At 35.7% G+C, this 18922-nt stretch overlaps 1 protein-coding gene and 1 long non-coding RNA gene across 9 annotated transcripts in view; one reads left to right on the top strand and one right to left on the bottom strand.

The window, feature by feature from the left end:
- Nachralpha4 (nicotinic acetylcholine receptor alpha4) overlaps positions 1 to 18922 on the top strand; it is a 237813-nt gene that overhangs the window by 46934 nt on the left and 171957 nt on the right. The window lies entirely within an intron of this gene.
- Positions 6429 to 12070, bottom strand: LOC143214370 (uncharacterized). Its single transcript, XR_013010142.1, has 2 exons — positions 11863 to 12070; positions 6429 to 7281 (listed from the first exon to the last, which is right to left on the bottom strand). It is a non-coding gene; the product is annotated as an uncharacterized LOC143214370 (long non-coding RNA).

Raw genomic sequence — 18922 nt, forward strand, 5'->3', positions numbered from 1 at the left:
AAATACTACAGATTACAATAAAAATATTACGGTATCAATTTAGCATAGCAGAGAATATATACATTTGCTGCACAAATATGAAATAAAGAATATTTTTATTCAGTGTTCAGAAATTCGGATAATTAGCGTCTGATTGAAGTTTTATTGTCCAGGGTGTGTAAAAAGTGATGGTCATCCGTCCCAGGGGTGAATCTACACCTCTGGATCGATGGACATTTGTAAAAGAAACTTGCCGCAAAATTGTTTACACCAAAGAACATTGTTGTTTTAGTTTGTTTTTACATCAACACCTACTCATCGAAAAGCTGCTACACAAAACTTCTTTACTTTTCATTCTTTAAGTCTGTTAAAATTGTAATTGTTTTGAAATTAAATGAATCGTTTTTATGAAATAAAATACGTGGTTTCCGTAAAGATGGGCACACAAAAGTGTCCGTAAACCTAGTGGTTGAGATATGTAAATTCGTGAATGTTCGGTGTAAAAATCGTTTTTGATGTGGCGCCACTGTTTCTACCGCATTATGGATGCTACGAATATTGACACCACACCCGAGTTAGCATGATCTATCGTGCGTCCGCTGAAGTCGCAAAATAAGGTACTGGCAATCGTGGATTTTTATTGTCGATGTCACGCCGCACTAAATCGTGTTATTGTCGTCCTAGTTGGAAATTATCCAGGCTACAAACCCCTCGCTGGTTTAACTGGGGATCCGAGGACAGCACGAATATCAATATCCGCTGCTACACACTCTGTACCATAGGACTCCGCACCTCGATTGGCAGTAAAAGGATCTCATGCGTAGCGAATCGCAGCAGTGCACCGAGAATCACCCACGTCATTGTTTACTTTATTTAAAGTCTGCTTACACCTAACCTGCGTCGGGTTGATACTTAACCTTTGGATGGCGGATGATTTTGACGATTCCATAGCAACTATAGCTGAATACTGTAGTCTCTCCGTAACTGTCGCATCGTCGGATCTTACGAGCGACAGTTATAGCGGAGGAGCTACTTCATTCTTTGTAGGGTGCCGAACGTAGAGGAGGGACTGAGCTTTGACGCCTCGATTGTCTGCCTCTTTGTTTTTATTTTTCAAGGAAAACGAACAAGTGCGACTGTGTGTGTATTCACGAGGAATACTAAAATTTTCTATCCTTTCAGACTTCTTTGAGCCCTTCCCACATTCCTTTTTCTCTCGCTACCGTCTTCGCTATGTTGAAACCTCCTCGAGGCAATTTTGTAACCACTGCTCGGCACCATGAATATTTTTCGGCGATGAGATATTTTTTGTGTATTTAAAAGTAGTGAAATTATAGATGAATATCACTATCTTCAGAAAAGTAGCCACATCAGTTCTTGTGTCAGCATGATTCAGCGTTCTAATTGAAAACCGTTCAGATCCGTCCATAAGTGGTCCATATTTAATCTGCACACAATTTAGAGCTAACCTAGTTCTAGATTTAATCCAGCTTTGACATAATGGAGTTCTAACATGACAAATCTAGTCATCCATTAATGCTCAAGGCTACCTTCATCTTATTCTATGTATTTTGGGGGACTTGTACAGATTTAAGCTATTTAAACTCAAGTATATACATACTTTTCACGATTTTTCAATTAGTGCTTGCGATAAATAATCTGACCAAAAAATATTTTAAACGGTCGATCAGTTTTCGATTGGCTATACATTGCAATAAAAAAAGTTCGAAAATTTTCTATTTAATTATTGCCATGAAGCCATACCTTCATTTTTTAAAATGGTACTTCAAGGTCATCCGAAGCTCATGGTATACTAGGTCGTTGAATTCGTCTTGATACGAGCTATAATACTGTGTTGTGCCATTTAAAAAAAGTGAAGGTGGCCTTGACAATACTAAACAAAATTTCGAACTCTTTTTATTGCAATGTATAACCAATCGAAAACTGATCAACTTTTGTTTAAAATATTTTTTGTCAGATTATCGCAAGTACTTAAAGAACAGTGAAAAGTCTTACGTGGGACGTCCTGTATATTTTCATCAAAATGTTCAACTTCTTTTGCTTCTAGAGAAAGGTAAAATGTCTAATCTAATATTCATTAAAATTGATAAGTTCACAATAAACAACCAAAAAAAAGGAGTAGCATTTGTTTGAATCAGTATCGTACAAAAGCTGAGTGTAGTAGTCAGAGGTTTATTTTGCCTTGTGGATAATTAAATACTACAGAAGTGTAGCGAATTAAGAAGTGCAGATAATTAAGTAATGCCGTGTAAGAAGTAACAAAACTCAGTGGCAAACATAAATATTTATAGCAGACTAAGTAAGTAAAGCCTCGGTGTCATCTAAAATAACAATGAGATTCGCGTGGAAGAAACGCTTCGGTACTCGACGTTCCGAGAAAGAGCGTCACACTCGGAATAAACAATAAAAAGGTTAAAGTGATCGTTGAATAATGTTACCTCTTTGAATAACTGTTACCTCTCTCATCACAGCAAGTAACTTTACTTTACACTTATCGTTCGATTTAGTATTACGAAAAATATATTTGCCGATCAAAAATTTCGGAACAAACTAGTTTAAATGAAAACATGTGTTTTACGTATAAATGTAATTGAACTGAAAAATTGCATTGGCAGATATATATATATACATATACATATTTCTTCAGCTATTTTCCAAACAAGTAATAAGCACAATACGAATTCTCTTGGTACATTTTGTTGGTATGTGTATACGGATTTATACAATCAAATCTACATTCAGATCCATATTTCAACGATCAATTTCAAATTTAAATCCCGACAACTGCACTGAAGTTGAAATCCTAGTAATTGAGTGCGACTCGGGGATTAAATTTCCACGCCGAAATGTAAACCAAACACGACACTTGAACAATTCCAAGGAAAATCCGGCGTTATCCTGAATTTGTTGGTGCGACGATTACAGCAGCCGACATCGCCGGAAAAAGCTGAAAACGCGAGAATTCGATTAATCGTCTGAAACACAGGCTGTATACTTGGACAAAGATTAAAAGGAGGGAGGAGTCGGTCGCAAGGAGGGATGGGAAAATTGTGGAGGGTGGGGATGGAAGGATTAGAATATCTCTACTCCCCACGAATTTCTCTTCGGTAAGGAGGTCGGGGGCCTCCTCGTTTCCAGCGTTCCTCTCAGCTCCCGACGAAATTATTACACGCTCAAGTGGAGTTTCAGTGAGTGCCCGCTCGGAGTAATTAAATTTCACTGTATATGTTGAAGCGACGGCGGGGAGGGAGGAACAAGAGGAATGGGGAGGAGTTGCAAGCAACTAACGGCGAGTACTAGGAGATCACTGTGACAACGACACCTCAAGCTGTTTTGTTGTTATAGACTTAAATAATGCAGAGTATAGAGCGACTCGCTCACAGATGTTTCGGTTGATGAGGATGGGGCTGATTGAGATGACAGTTAGGGACGCAAAGATAGCACATCCTATATGTTTCTTTGTGTTTTCACATGATATCGGAAGAAAATGTACATTCTAGTAAATTATATTGTTCGTATACCATACAGTGAGCCACGAAAGTATTTGAACGCCCTTTAAAACGGAATAACTTTTTTATAATTCCACCAAACGACCTGATTTTTTATAATCAATTAGAAACCATTGGTTTACGAAATGATATGCAAAACTGATTTTCCGAAAATTATAATTTACAAGGTTACATGCAAAAATAAAAAAGGCGTTTTTTTGAAACCTTTTTATTCGGCTCCTTAATCAAAGTTTAAAATGTATGTTTTGTAGATCTATGTTAGTTATGCACGTACTATGTTAGTTATACGCACGCATTGAACGATGTACGATTCTGTGGATTTTAAGCAGAAACTGATTGAAAAGAAAATTTTCAGCATGTGTATAATTAACATAGATCGACAAAACATACATTTTAAATTCTCATTAAGGAGTTGATTGAAAAAGTTTTCAAAAACGCCTCTTTTATTTTTGCATGTAACCTACTGTAAATTATAACTGTCGAGAGAGGGTAACTTTTGGCGACTCTGAAGCTAGGAACAACAGAGGAACCACAACGTGTCGTCTCTTATGAACTTTATGGATTTCGTACGTATTCTGGCTCGAAAAAAGCCAGTCACTGAGAAATAAACAATGACACTTTTTTTTTAAAACTCACCTCGGTTGAACCGTGGCAGATGAAAAGTCGACGTTATCGATCGAAACGTTGCCAACCGGCGTAAGTACTAAGGACCCTGTACCGAAATAAAAGCTCGGAGCAGAAAACGGGGCTAAAGCAAACGTTAAGAAAAATTATTGCTTCGGTTAGACATCAGGGACCATTTTAAGAGCCATGAGGTATGACAAGGAGGAGAGGTACTGTGTCTGTATACGTGACCACAATACTGCACCGTTGCCAGGATATCTTCCATGTATCACTTGCCGACAGTACATTTTTCATGGTATACGCGAGAACGTGTTTCCTTCGTTCACTCACAAATCCTGGCCAATGCTTATGGAGTGTAGTGTCCTTATACAGGTGGAGGGTCAATTATTTGTGAAAGAACACGTAGCTAGTCAAAAATATCAACGTTCTCGATACAAATAGGAGAAATGTTCACATTCACAATTCATTTATAATATTATGTACACGGTGAGTCACCTAATGTTTGTACCTCAAATATCTTTGTCGTTTTATGAATAAAAATGTCGATTAAAGTGCGTGTAAAACCCACTTGGAGAAGACCCACTCTTTGTTCGAAATATTTATTTAAATATAATCTTAGCCCAACTCTGGTTGCTTTCAAAGATACATTAAATGTCTTGAGAACAAAGTTGAATGGCAAAATGGAGTTCACACAATACCAAAAGATTTTTGTTTTTATGTCATTTTTTTTTTTAGAGATATCAACGTTACCTTTATTAACTTCCCGATTTTATAGGGAAGTTATTGTAATGACTCCGAAAATCGAAAATCGAAATGCGACGCCATATAGCATACATTTTGAAAAATAATGATAATAATATGCTGCAACTAACGAATCGGGAAGTTCTTTGTGTGGCTCTTGGAGAGTCACACACCAAATAGAAAACATTAATAGCTGCAGGCCTTACTAGCCATGCGTACCACTAACCCTCTAGTTTTTAAAAATGGAAACACCCTTTTTTAAACAGCTACAATGATAGAAAAAACAAAATTTTTTTGGCTAACTTTGTTCTCACGACATTTAATGTATCTTTAGAAACAACCAAGATATTTAAGGTATAAACGTTAGGTGACTCATCTTGTACACATGATGCAGAAAATGTATGTGTACTTTGTATAATGACTTTGTATCCATCACATTAACATTTATCTATTGAATATATGTATATGACGAATGTTCATTTATCTATCTGAATGCATCTATTATTATTTGAACAACATTGAAACCTGCTGTGTATTTTATTAATTTGATGTCGCGCAATTAGATTCCATCACATAACACATATGTAGCACACAAACATATCCTCTCGATTTCCATACAGACCGCCGTATATATTTCAATTTAAACAAAATCGCAGACATCGCGTATAAAAGTGACCGATTTACCGCGCAATATACCCGACATCAAATTTACGACCCGTTTTTCCAATAATTTAATGCATTATAAAATTCCGGGTAGATTCTTCAGAGTGATGTATGTAATTTGTTTATAAATCGGAGGATATTTTAATTCAGGTTTTTATTATTCATTGTGCCCTCCCATCGCAAGTGCACACATTTAGCGTTAATATACAGTATGTTTTACGGAATAGAACGTAATAATATATAAGCGTTAACCTTTTTATAATTTCAAATATATTGGATCTTTTTGATTTTCGACTTAACAAGGGACTAGAATTATTGTTTTACTATTGTTTTCAACGAAAATATCGCAATTTTAAATACCGACGATTTCAGAATTCGAAATTTAGTATTCATATACTTTTTGAACCCAGTGTACGTCAAAATACGACGAACAAATTTATTATCTTCTACATTTAAGGTTTATTATGACACGTTAATTACTGAAATTAATAGGAGCCATTTAAACGCGGTTGTAGTCGTTGTTAGTTGTTTCGACTAAATGAGTCATAAAGTTTCGACAATGAATAGATTTCAAAGTAAAACTACATTAGAATTCATAACGGAAGCCGAGGAGGGAAATAGTTTTTACCAGAATGGCAATACCCGGTTTTACGTGCTATAAACCCGCAAGTAAAAATTTATCTTTGCTAAAACTTGGGTTATTACCCGATAAAAAGTTTAATAATAACATTATAAAAATGTTTAGCAGGTTAAAGGCATCGGAAATTTATTTTTTCATAGTTACGTGGATAAAAAACATTTCTAGTAAATATAACACAGTTTATATTGCATTTTTAAGTTTGTACATTATTTTTCGAATACAAAAATATTTGATATAACATAATACACCTACAAAAAGATAAAGAGGCATCGAGAAAATTAATTTTGATTTTTTATTACGACGATGCAATTTATGGAAATTTTATTTGTCAATAAAATAGGCAAGAGTTGTATCTTAATCAATTATTATATTTTGCAAAGACTTGTTGCCATTTACCAGGTAAATATTTAGTATAATATTTCGCTATACTCACAATTCACATTACAAAAGTATTACAAGTAATTCTAACAAATTTCAAATTAACATATTTCTAAAGAAATTTCTGTTTCTATTCTAACTTGTATCGTTTTATTTGAATCGCATTCCATGCATCCTTCCAAATATATTTCCTATTATTCTGACTCATCCGTGCAACGTATGCATGCAGAGCTTAACGTTTTTATGAGAGTCTAATTAATCTGTACGATCATTAGCCGCTAGAACTCACAGCAACGAATTTCATCAAAGTTATTAGTATTAACTTTTTGCGAGGCTAGTTCGCCATCGTTTGGTCACGAGCCAACGTGCTCGTCTTTCACTCGGCGTTCGTGTATCGTGAATAAAGATGGGTGTCGCTTTATTCCTCGATCCCGGCTGTCTGCTCGTTTGTGCTCGAGCGGAGCGTACTTTCGCCCCCCTCTTTGTTTCTATTTTTCAAGGGGAAGCGAACAACGATGGTACAGTTCCTCAAACGGGAAAGTGCGATCTTCGAGAGACGTTCACGAGGAATACTCAAATTTTCTTTCCCTTCAGAAAATTCTTTGAGTCCTTTCCACATTCCTTTTTCTCTCTCTCTACCGTCTTCGTCATGATGAGATCCCCTCGAACCTATCCAATTTAGTAAACACTGCTCGGCACCATGAATATTTTTTGGCGACGGAATATCTGAAAATGAAGTAGAGATTAAGGGATTAGTATAATACAAACACGAGGCTTTTTTTTCACTAGTCAAAAACGCTAGATAAAAGATCGATCTATGGCGCTATCTGCCTCAAAAGTCCTATTTTTTCGTTTACGAGGCGTAATTTGCATTATTAGCTCGTTTTCGAGAAAATCGAGTTTGAAATTCCGCTAGGTTCGCGTGCTTTATGTATAGTATATGCAGAAAGTAGAATTGGTTGATCATGGTCAGACGCGTCAGACGATTTCTATGCAATGGCAAGTGTATTCGCTGCATTTTCAAACTCGATTTTCTCGAAAACTAGCTGCCAAACGAAAAAATATTATTCCTTTTTTCGACTTATTTCTGCATGCATTAGGTTGTCGCATATGAAATGTCCGATTTTAGAATGCGACTCTTGTAAAACGTTTCGATCAAGAAATGCTGTTACAGTCTATAGGTTTATTATACTATAAAACTTTTGCTAATCCTTAACATTAAACTTTTGAGAATTGTATGTGATTATATAGAAATTATTTTATTTTCTTACAGACGCAATTCAATTCAGTCTTGAAAATGGTCCAAATCAGTGACCGAAACGTCGATTATTTGAAAATTAGCAAAATTGCTTAGTTAATTTTTGTTTTTTTGTATTTAACGATCGAACCGTAGCGCCGATATCATTCAACAATTGTTATTAACAATAATACGATCGATATAAATAATTTTGAAATAATTTTGACTTAACACTAAATGTTCTAGATTTTTTTATTTCACAATTAATGAAATTATAAAGATGCTTTCATAAGAAACGACTTAATAAATACCTTTATTAGGGCACACATTATAATAAGAACCGCGCAAAGTCTAAATAAATTAATTCTTGTAATTTTGTATAAGGGAACCACGTGCCTGTAGCTTTTATAGCTTGGTGCGTTTAGTAGTTAATATCCTATGTTCAATTTTAATTTAGATGTATAATTTTACATTTAAATAAAGTTGATCTCAACCTCAACTAACTCGACTGTCGTGTATTTCTTTTATATGTCTGGAAAAATAACTTTTATGTGACGTTTTCAGTAGTTCTTGTTAAAAGTTATAAAAGGTACTCTGTGTGTGTGTCGTCTATATTATAAATCAATATTATTTACGTAATAGCGTTGTGTTTCATTAAATGAAACATTTCATTAAAGTTTTAATATTATTAGTAAATTCTATTCTTTGCAACGACAAACAAATGAAAAACATAAAAATCTATTATAATACAATATCTTAATTTTAATGTTAAAATTTTGAAGTTTAATATATTCAATAATATAAATTACTCGTTCAATATGACAATATCTATACTATTTCTACGTCGTTTTATATGTTCCTTCAAAATCGGAACTTTTAGCCCCAGTATTCCCCATTCAATTTTGTTGTAAAAAGAAGATTTTGTATAATGATCAAATTTAACAGAAATAAAACAATATAAGCTTCGGAACATTTTCAAAATCTTTGTTACGTTGAAATAAAATGTAAATTTGCATTTTATAATACTTTCTCGTCGACTAATCTAATTGTATACATTCTATTTTGAAATTAACAATTAAAGTCTGTATCGAGCTTATTAAAGTTTACACTGGAGTGTACCTTTGAAACGTTTGCTCCTCGATTTTTTCGTCGCGTGCGACGGAAGTGGTGGAGATTGTAGAGAAAAACGTAATTAAAACGGAGTGTGCGTACTGCTTAATGCTAATGAGATTCACACGAGACAATTTGGATATTTTGCATTTGTTTAAATGCTATTATCAGTACGACAACATAGAAAAGAATCTCCCGTTACGGTTACTTTGAACACTTTTTTGTGCAGTACATTATAGATGTGAGTGGGATAATTAAACAATCCTATACGGCTGGCAAAACAATTAATGTATAGCTGTTGAAAATTGCTTCTACAAACATTGTTTAAATAACAATTTGTATAGCTATTGAAAATCGCTTCTACAAACATTTTTTAAATAACAATTTGTACAACTAGTAATACAATTTCCACTTATCTGTCGAATTGTTGGTAGAATAAAATAATTCTTGTATATAAATTTTTAACAAATTCGATGTCGATTATAAATATCTTCCGACACAGAAACAAGCTTTCAAAAATGCTTGCAGCGTTAAAGTTCAATCAAGAAAGAGGTCGCTTACCTTTTTTGCGACAAATCGCGAGGGTCTAATAAATTTTGTATTGTTCCGATATTGTTCGAAACTACCGAACAGTTTATGGACGAGTATTCCAGCCTATCTTGACAGTGTCGCCTCCTATAAAACTCGGGTGGCAAAGTTTCGAAAGCTTCGCCGATGTGAGACACGATGCGACGGTATTAAAAAGTCCCTTAGAGTCTGTTAACAATTTTCATTTAGTACTCGATGCATCTGTGCCCTACTTTCTCTATCGTACGCTTTCCTGCGGATATTTGAATTTATATTAAAAATCGGACTAGTACAGTAGGCACACGGACAACTTCGAGTCTGAACAGCTCAACCCTGGAAACCAGGATAGTAGATTTTTCATTACGTACCGGGTGTTTTATTTGTCGAAACTATACCGTCAGCGTACAGGGTGGGGCGATAACTTTGTTCAATATTTTCGTTACTTGTAATAACATGAGGAAATTATATATACGAAGCTTGCGTGGTACATATATATAGAGGGTGAATATTGTGACGTAAACATTCTTTTCGAATATGTCACGGTCACTAAAATGGAAAGATCTATCTTTTTAAAAATGTGTTCACACTTTTATCTGTTCTAAATCTAATAATTAACGAGATATTTCGAAAGAAGTTATTCGTTTCTAAAAGGTGTACGAATACTTTGTAAATCGACTTAATTTTAACTCGAGCAACTAAATTATCTTTGCTACTATTGAAAGTAAGAAAAAATGACTAAATAGAATGTACAAAAGTAATAATTTATCTTTTATCACTATCAGATGCACGCCTTAAAACCATGGACGTCCTGTTTAGTAATTTTTTTTTACTTTCAATATGAACGGACGTAATTTAGGTGCTTGAGGTAAAATTAACACCCTGTATAAGTAGAATGCATTAACGTTTTTCATAGTATCGTAACATAAATGATTATTCTTTATCAATTGGTAATATTTTCTCGAAAGTGCTTCGCAGCTGCGCGTAAACTGGCTAATGACAGACAGGCCTGGCCAGTATTAAGAAATTTCGCTTGTTTGCGAAGCGTGACCTCGTGGACGTAGCGACGTTTACGGGGCAGTAAGTAGTACACCCGCAGACTTTGCTACCCTTATCTCGAATGACTTTCTACTCGTGTCGCTTGCTTGTCCGAGGTGCCCTCATCCGAAGACTGCCGACTAAAGGGATCAACACTGTTTCTATAAGAGTCGGCTATACTCGGTTCGCCGCCATTTACTGTCGGTGACTATCGGTTTTACGATGTCACTTGTCCACAACTATGTGAAGCGAATCGCAGTCCCAAGTGTTATTTGTTTGTGGCATCGCTCGCAGCTTCTGGATCAAACGGGAACGCTCCATCCCCTTTAGTCTACGTGTTTTCCACGTTTCGAATGGAGGCGAAGTTGTATAGCTAGCTTGTTCATTGAGCATGTTTCATATTGCGTTCAACAATTCAAAATATCTCTGATCCATCAATAATAGAGAGCGTATGTCAAATCAGAGATCGAAAGAGAGAGAGAGAGAGAGGGACAGCGGACTATGCCGTATCATAGGAGATACAGAAACAGAGAGATACAGCTCACACGTCTCCATTGAAAAAGTATACAATCCTACTGGCTGAAAAAAATCGAAACTTGTTTGTGCTTTTTGTTTGTTGTCGAATACCTCTTCAAAAAAAATCCCAAATACTCTATCATTCACGCATGGCAGCTTCGTCAACTGCGTCTAAAGGACAGTTTTCTTTAATATATTATATTAATTAACAATTGTTGAATGATATCGGCGCCACGGTTCGATCGTTAAATACAAAAAACAAAAACCTGTAGAAATGATTAATCCGGTCTCATGTAAAAATTAACTCCTATTGACATTATACCTACATTAATGCGGTTGTGAAATAATTTAAACACTGTTTAAACACAAATGAAAAATGCGATTTTATTATAGATTTTTAAATTTAATGTCTGCTCAGTGCTAAAATACAAAAAGGAACGAATGATATTCTATTCTGTGGAAGAACAGTCCCCTTGCAATAAAACCTGACATTTTGGTGTATTTTTTTTTTGCGTCTTCTGTCGCTTTTCATTAGGCTCAGCTGGTTCGACTTTTATTAAAGATCTGTCCACGGAACTTTGTTTCTGTCCTCTTTTCACGATGTTTCTAAAGTGTCTCTAAAGTGTGGAAAATCCCAAAGCAGACGTATACCGAGGTACTACTATTATACAAGTCAGTTACGTGAAATTATTTGTTGCTTCATTAGAGTCAATACGTAGTAGCAATGGCACTCGTTTATTCAGAACTTGCAGAACTGAGAATCCTCTGATATCATTTTCCCGGAATTGCCCACATGAGCAAACCAAAACGCTCGCAGTGTAAAGAGTGGTTGTTGCTCATACCTTAGTTCAAACCACCGCCATTGTTACGTGGCTTCAGTAGTCACGGTTTGAACACGCCTGCTTCGGTGGTGTTTCACGGTGCAGCACGAGATTTCACGACGTGGCAGATAGAAACGCAACTGAAAATGACTAGGGACATGAATACCGTATTGAATGGGTCGAGCTTAGACGGCTGCCGACAGAGTTCTCCCCACAGAATTTCTGTTGCAACGCCTGTGGCCCCACTAACTCCACCTTTCCGTACTCTCGGTAGATCTATAAGTACGAGACCCCTCTCCTATTTGAACGATGGCTCTGTGGTACGGAATTATATTGCTGTGTGTACTGTGCGTGAGCCTTATCTGTTTGTCCTCTTCATCGCTTTCATTGATAACATAATGCTACGGGCTGCCTACTCGTCACGCCTCTTTCTGACAGTTGTTGCCCGATTCCGTGCTCCGTGGTTTGCTCGCAGGTGCAATTCAAAGTCCGTACCCTGAAAATCACCGGTTACGCTGTTGTGTACGCCCACAGAGGCTGTCTGAATTAGGGTAAATGTACCTATTACTGCGGTATTCCCTCCCCCAGTGGAATTAAAATACGTAAAAACAGATATTTTTAGAGGCAAACAAAATTGTGTTTCATTCTCATACTTTTATAATCTCAGGATTTGAAAAACATTCTTTATACAGGGTGACAAGAAATAACGGAGTTAATCATTTCTTATTATAATTCTGTCAAATTGACGAATTTTGAAAAACCAAATAATAACAACCATAACATGGACCTTTAGTATTCATATATTTAAGAAGTCTCGAAATGGCCACCCTTTGCGCCGATACAGAGGCTCAAACGTGTCTTGAAATTTTCGGCTATGGGCCGCAGCTCTTCTGGCGTCATTCGGTCCCACTCCTGGTACCCACGTCTGTATACGTAACAATTAAAAGAATTCGCCGATTTTTCAAATTGAAAAATCGATTTTTCCAAATATTGTCTCAGTTTTAGACCAGACGAGAATTGATATCTGCTGGCCATCTGCCAAGTTTGCAGTAAAACGGATGATTGGTTTTTGAGGTATCCTGACAAGCGAACCGAAAATTGTTTTGAGAGAAACTGGTCGAAAGTTTAAAGTAACCTTATGAAGTATATTTTCGGTACGTGCCGTTTTAAGAATTACGGATCAAGTCAATCAGACTTTATTAAAATAATAAGATATTTAAAAACATTCTCCTGTTTTGGATCTTTAAAACTAAAAAAAAAATAAAGAACAAGATGAATGTTCGGCTTTTAGATGCGATAGTAACACGAGATAAAAACTAAATAATATATCAAATAAGTGGCAGTAATGCGAGCGCGATGCAATCAGTATTATAGTAAAGCCACCATTAAACGTTAAGTACATAATGCTATACGTGTGGTGGGATCAAAGTGGCATTACATGCAACGAACTATTAAAACCTAATGACGCAATGAATTCAGAAAAGTGTTGTCAACAGTTATAGAGATTGAGAGATGTTATCGTGGGACGCAACCAGTATGAACGTGTAGGATAATTCATTGACACGATCATTTCGAATTCGGCTAACTGTACCGATTACTGCGGTATCATGCTTCGATTCTACTATATTTTTACAGTACTAAGCATTTTTTGTGGGAGAATGATGTATTCTGAATACAAAAACAATTGGTGGGCCTCAAAACCTAACACATTCGAAAAAAAAATATTAAAGAATAAAATCGATAATATTTAGTACGTATTACTGCGGACGAAAAAAGTCACGTACAAATTACTGTGTACTCATTACTTTAAGCATTGATTTAAATAAATCCTGAGTACTTCGACCAAATAAATTTCTCATTTATTACTATAAATAACTAAATCCATTCTTTTCACAAGTATTTGAGTAATATTTATTATTTTTAGTTTGAAACTGTTTTAAATTAAGAACATTGTGAAGTTTGCAATATTTCACAATTGCATTTACAATGTAAACTCCTTCGCCTTTCTCAATTCTTCTCGGTTCTTTCTTTGTTTCTTAAGTTTTCAACTCCATAAGTCGATCTTTTCGTGCATTTCACTTTTGTTTGTTTTTGATTTTCGTTACTGTCATATCTTCTTATTTTAAAGCAATCTAAAGTAATATAAAGAATCATGTGAACAACACGACTTTGGTGATCGAGATAGAAGAAAAATGGTGTTACCTCTTACGAAGAATGTTCTTCAAATCTTGAGATTATAAAAATATGAGAAAGATTGACAATTTTGTTTGCCTCGCCAACGAGAATACATGCACAGTGAATTGTACAAATTTATTCAGAGCAAAATACTAATTTTTACGTATTTTAATCTGATTAGGAAATAATACCGCAGTAAAACGTACACCCGTAAGTAATAGGTACATTTACCGTACTCGTTTTTGTCATAACTGCATAAAATCTGTCTAATTATGCCACACTGAAGCGAAACACTTCAATTGAAAAGAAAATGAAAAGTTTTCGTAGAGCGATGGCGAACTCGAATGATAAATTAACTCGTCATCCCCGGTTAAAAGGTGAACATTCGCGCGAACGGTATTTAAAAAGATGGAATCTCTCTCTGCCTTGATTAAACAGCTAAACGAGGGAGAACAAGTGCAACACCTAATAATACATAATGCGCGGCTTTCAACTATTTGACGTCTAAAATTGCGCCGCGGTAACAAAAGCGGCGTTGCGGCGGGCCTATTCTTTTACCGAATGCAGGAACTCGGATTAAAATTTATTCCAATTGCAGACACGTGTCGCGTAACCGTAATCCCGCGTAATTCCACTTTTTACGCCTTTCACTTGGTTTCCTCCCGTTCCATCGGTCTCGCCACTCCTTTCATTTCCTTCATTGATCGACGTATACACCCGCGGAACGATTTACGAGTAAATCGCAGCCGGCGAGAGTTTCCTTTTCGTTGAATCGTTAGCTGGGTTTTTTTGCTAGAATAAGTGGTCTCGCCGGGATCTCGTATCGATCCTTGGCAAAATGGCGACGTGCCATGGTGCACGACACGCGGTTAGCGATGATTGCATGAAATTTTATAATGTTCGCTCATTTGCACGGAGTCCCGTCGGCTGAGAAGCACACCAGGTGTCGCGGACCCGTATTAGATGTACAAATTAATTTCATCAATTCCAGAATGGCCTCCATCGTTTTCTATACAATTTGCTCCATGTGACAAATTATTTCAAAAAGTAGATGTCTCGATACGACAAAATCATCAATTCTTGTATCTCCTCAGATATTTTAGAGTATATCTACACTGCCGGCCAAAAATTTGGGAACACCGCATATTATATTATTATATGATGAAGGGTTTTCATAAAAAAAAAAAACAAAGATTACACGTAATTGAGAGATTACTACTACGTAAACTAAGTTTCATTTAAGATTGCAATGTAAAAGTAAATTTCTATGCTTCCTTTTGGTACAGCACAATTATCGAAAATCTTATTAACAGGCTTCCGGTAAGTAACGTGTTAAAAGACCGAAATATACGGTCTTTTAAATTATACAAGATATTCTTGAACGGATCAAAGATGTTCATAACGATTTTCGTGGTCGATACATTCTGAGTAGGCCAGGTCACCAATATCCGATAAAGCCAAACTCGCGTTAGGCTAGTGTATATCGATAGTTATTACCGTAGAAAATTAGTCGCGGCCGGTAGTTGCTTCGTACAAGAATGTATTAACTACCCTGTAATACATAATCCTGCGTACAGGCTGCTAGAAGCATGCAGGAACCGGTTGGTCAGTGGCTTTCCATTACCACTGTCTAGCCTTTTAACCACACATTCATCCGTGTACCCATAACTTTAGCTAGAAACCGTATAAACTTGCATTAGGTATTCATACCGTGAGATAATACCAAATTTTGCACCTTGCTGGATCAGACATGCAACCATCACCCAAACCTAACCTCTTTCAGCACTCGTCCTCTACATAGAGGGTTCTTACTGGAAATGATTTTCATTTATGCAGAGCCACGTACCGTGAAACGGAACATGTTTCCACGTACTTCATCCACTTTCAGAGGCGCGATTATTTGCTCTGATTGGCTACTGGAATTATCGAGATGCTAATTATTCTTTAAACAATTAATATCGATTCTTCCGCACGTAATACTCGATTCTTTTAGCGACGGTCCAGGTTTATAAAAAAAAAATGGGCCACTGGAACAATTTACTCCATTTTATTCTAACCAGACTGCGGATCTTTATGCAAAATAAAAAATGTTTGCAATTGATTGCAGGACACAGATGATAATAAAAATTGTATTCTTCTATTAATTGTCCTATTAAGCTCAAATTTAACACATTGACATACTTAAATACTTTATACATGTCCACTGCTTTAAATTTTTGTCATAAATGCATAAAATCCGCAGTCTAATTATAACACAGGGTTGCATATCTTCTTGAATATTAAGATACGATGGAAACTTATTTCAGGAAGATTTCCAAATAACATTAAATAATCACGAGTATAACTTGTAGTACAATTATGTGAACTAACTTTGTTGTGTACAACAATGTTTGAAAATGTCTGTGATATTTATAATAACAAAAGTACGTATTGGAAACTCGAATCTTCAAAATGAAGGACATTTACTGTAATTTTGAAATTTTATTGTTTTTGTTATTAATATTTAACAAAATTTGGAACTTATATGACTCAATAATTATTACAGAATATAAGATGCAAAGAAATATCGAGCAATTCTTACAATGTTGCTATAAGTCCATGTGTAATCTTACTGAAAATCTTTATAACACAATTTGAATCATATTGCTAGAAGTCAGGCTGAAGTAATTTTCATTGCCATTATTTTTGTAATAATGATTTGAAGACTGCGTAAAACGTGGAAAGAAAGTCTTGGCAACGAATTGATGATTGCGGGATCGCCGGTGTAATGAATTTTTCGTAAACACAAGAGACCGATGCGAAAAGTTCACGGAATAGAATCGTACTTTATCACACTGGAAATACAAGGACATTAACTCTCCTAATGGTCTGTTGCATAGAGGGTTACAAGCAGCAAGGGTCGCAAAGTAAATGCTCCGCCCAATAATTACGCGAACGCAAACAGCATTGCTCTGTAGTTTCTCGCAAGAGGATAATACAGAGTGTTATGGGTGGATTTCAACAAAGGATTTTGTCCTTCAACAGTATGTAATTGCAAAGGTGCTCATTGATGTAGGTGTAGCTTCGACAGCGTTTTGTAGTCGCGTCGTTGTACTTTCGCTTGTCACATTGTTGCGGCGTGTAATCTGTAGGAAAGCTCATTACGACTTGAACAAAAATGGACGTGCCAATACCAGCCTTGACCGTCTGCCAAATTCGGTTAACTTTAATTATTTTACTTTTAACGACTGTTACTCGGAAAGTTTTAAGCACAGCTAATGGACTTTTCATTATCCATATACAATAGTATTTACTCGGTCTTACTGCCAACTAGAAGAGTCAAAGGAAATCATCAAGCACCTTTTGACGGTACACAGTGAGGTATTTGGCCCGAAAAGTCGGAAAAAAGGTCGATTTAAAAATTTTAGTTAAATCGAGTTAAATGTTTGCAGTGCTTTTTTATTTGTACACCTGTGAAGTACTCCACTTCATCGAAAGTCAAGAGATTTTATTGCACGCTTTGCGTTCTCAGTCTTTGACTAGCGATTTTCAAGTGTTTTAAGGAAATTGTGTAAATTCTTACATTGCAGAAGCTTTCAAGCAGATTTACAGAGCACTTTCGCACAAATTTCATTTCGTTATATTTTACGTATGCTTTTTGAACGTAGTTTTTTACTAAAATAATGAAATACAGTTACGTGTGAGAATGATACGACATTATTAAAATTTTTAAACTTCAGGGGTGTAAGACTAAAACAGCTTCGAAAAACTTTTTGATATTGCATAGTCTATGGCTAAGGACCACCCTAATTGGCTTGGTCACCTGGTCACCTTGTCGTTCCAGGCGACATCTTAACGGTGCTGGCTAATACACTTCATTGATTCCTGTTAAGGGAGATCGTAAATGTTCCCTAACAGGAGCCGTGTTGTAAAATAATTTAACTTGTTAACCATCGACTTCACCACCATCAACACCCATACGAGCACAATTAAGTGCCAATTAGAGTGATATGGAGTGATATACTCGATGGTGCACGTATACATAATATAAATCATGATGCCGGTGTTCTGGCAACGTTGGGTTGCAGAATTCTGTAGCAAATGCAGTCGGTAAAATGTGTTCGTACAGTACACAATCGTAACAACAATACTGTAGAGTATAATGAATTTATTAAAAAAATTCAAAAAACAAGAAACATGCATACCTGTATTGTTAGAAGTATCCAGAATAATTGTAAAACAAATTTGCGATATCTGTACATATGTGCTGTATAAATACTTATTACGTGTTTCTAAGTTTTTGGATATTTATTATTATTTTTCTGAAAGATATAGATATCGCATATTTTTCTTGCATTTTCAACAATTAACATTTCACATCCTTTATTGTGGTTCATGATACAATAAACGAAGTTCGGGAATGTTTTTACTGAAATTAGTGAATAACAAGCATTGTGAGAATTCTTTATATACAATTAACTGTTTATAAACTAGCAAATTATATTTGAAGGATACACGTAAACATATTTTTTAAGATAGGATACTTTAAGTCGAATGGTTTGTTTTAATTTTAGAGTTTTATTGCTTACATTTGACGGTTTGTGAATATGTGAGAATCAACTATGATCAATTAATAAACAAAATCTAGTATTACAGTTTCTTTGAGAGACGTACAGTTTTCGGAGTTATAAAATGGTGAACACGGGAGAGAGAAGGAAAGAAGAGCGCCACTCGGGCGTCGCGTCGACGAGATCATTTATAATTCTAGATGTGGATAGAACGTACAATGCTCAGGGTAGTCGAGAAGCGCAGCCACCGATAACAAAAGTATCTTTCGCGGTGAATGTGTGAAATAACTGATTAGTTATACGAGTTTGGTATGTGCTGAAGAGTTAAAGCAAAAGTTGGGATCTACACTTTTTTAAAT

This window comes from Lasioglossum baleicum, chromosome 12 (assembly GCF_051020765.1).
Source record: "Lasioglossum baleicum chromosome 12, iyLasBale1, whole genome shotgun sequence".
Taxonomy (NCBI): Eukaryota; Metazoa; Arthropoda; class Insecta; order Hymenoptera; family Halictidae; genus Lasioglossum; species Lasioglossum baleicum.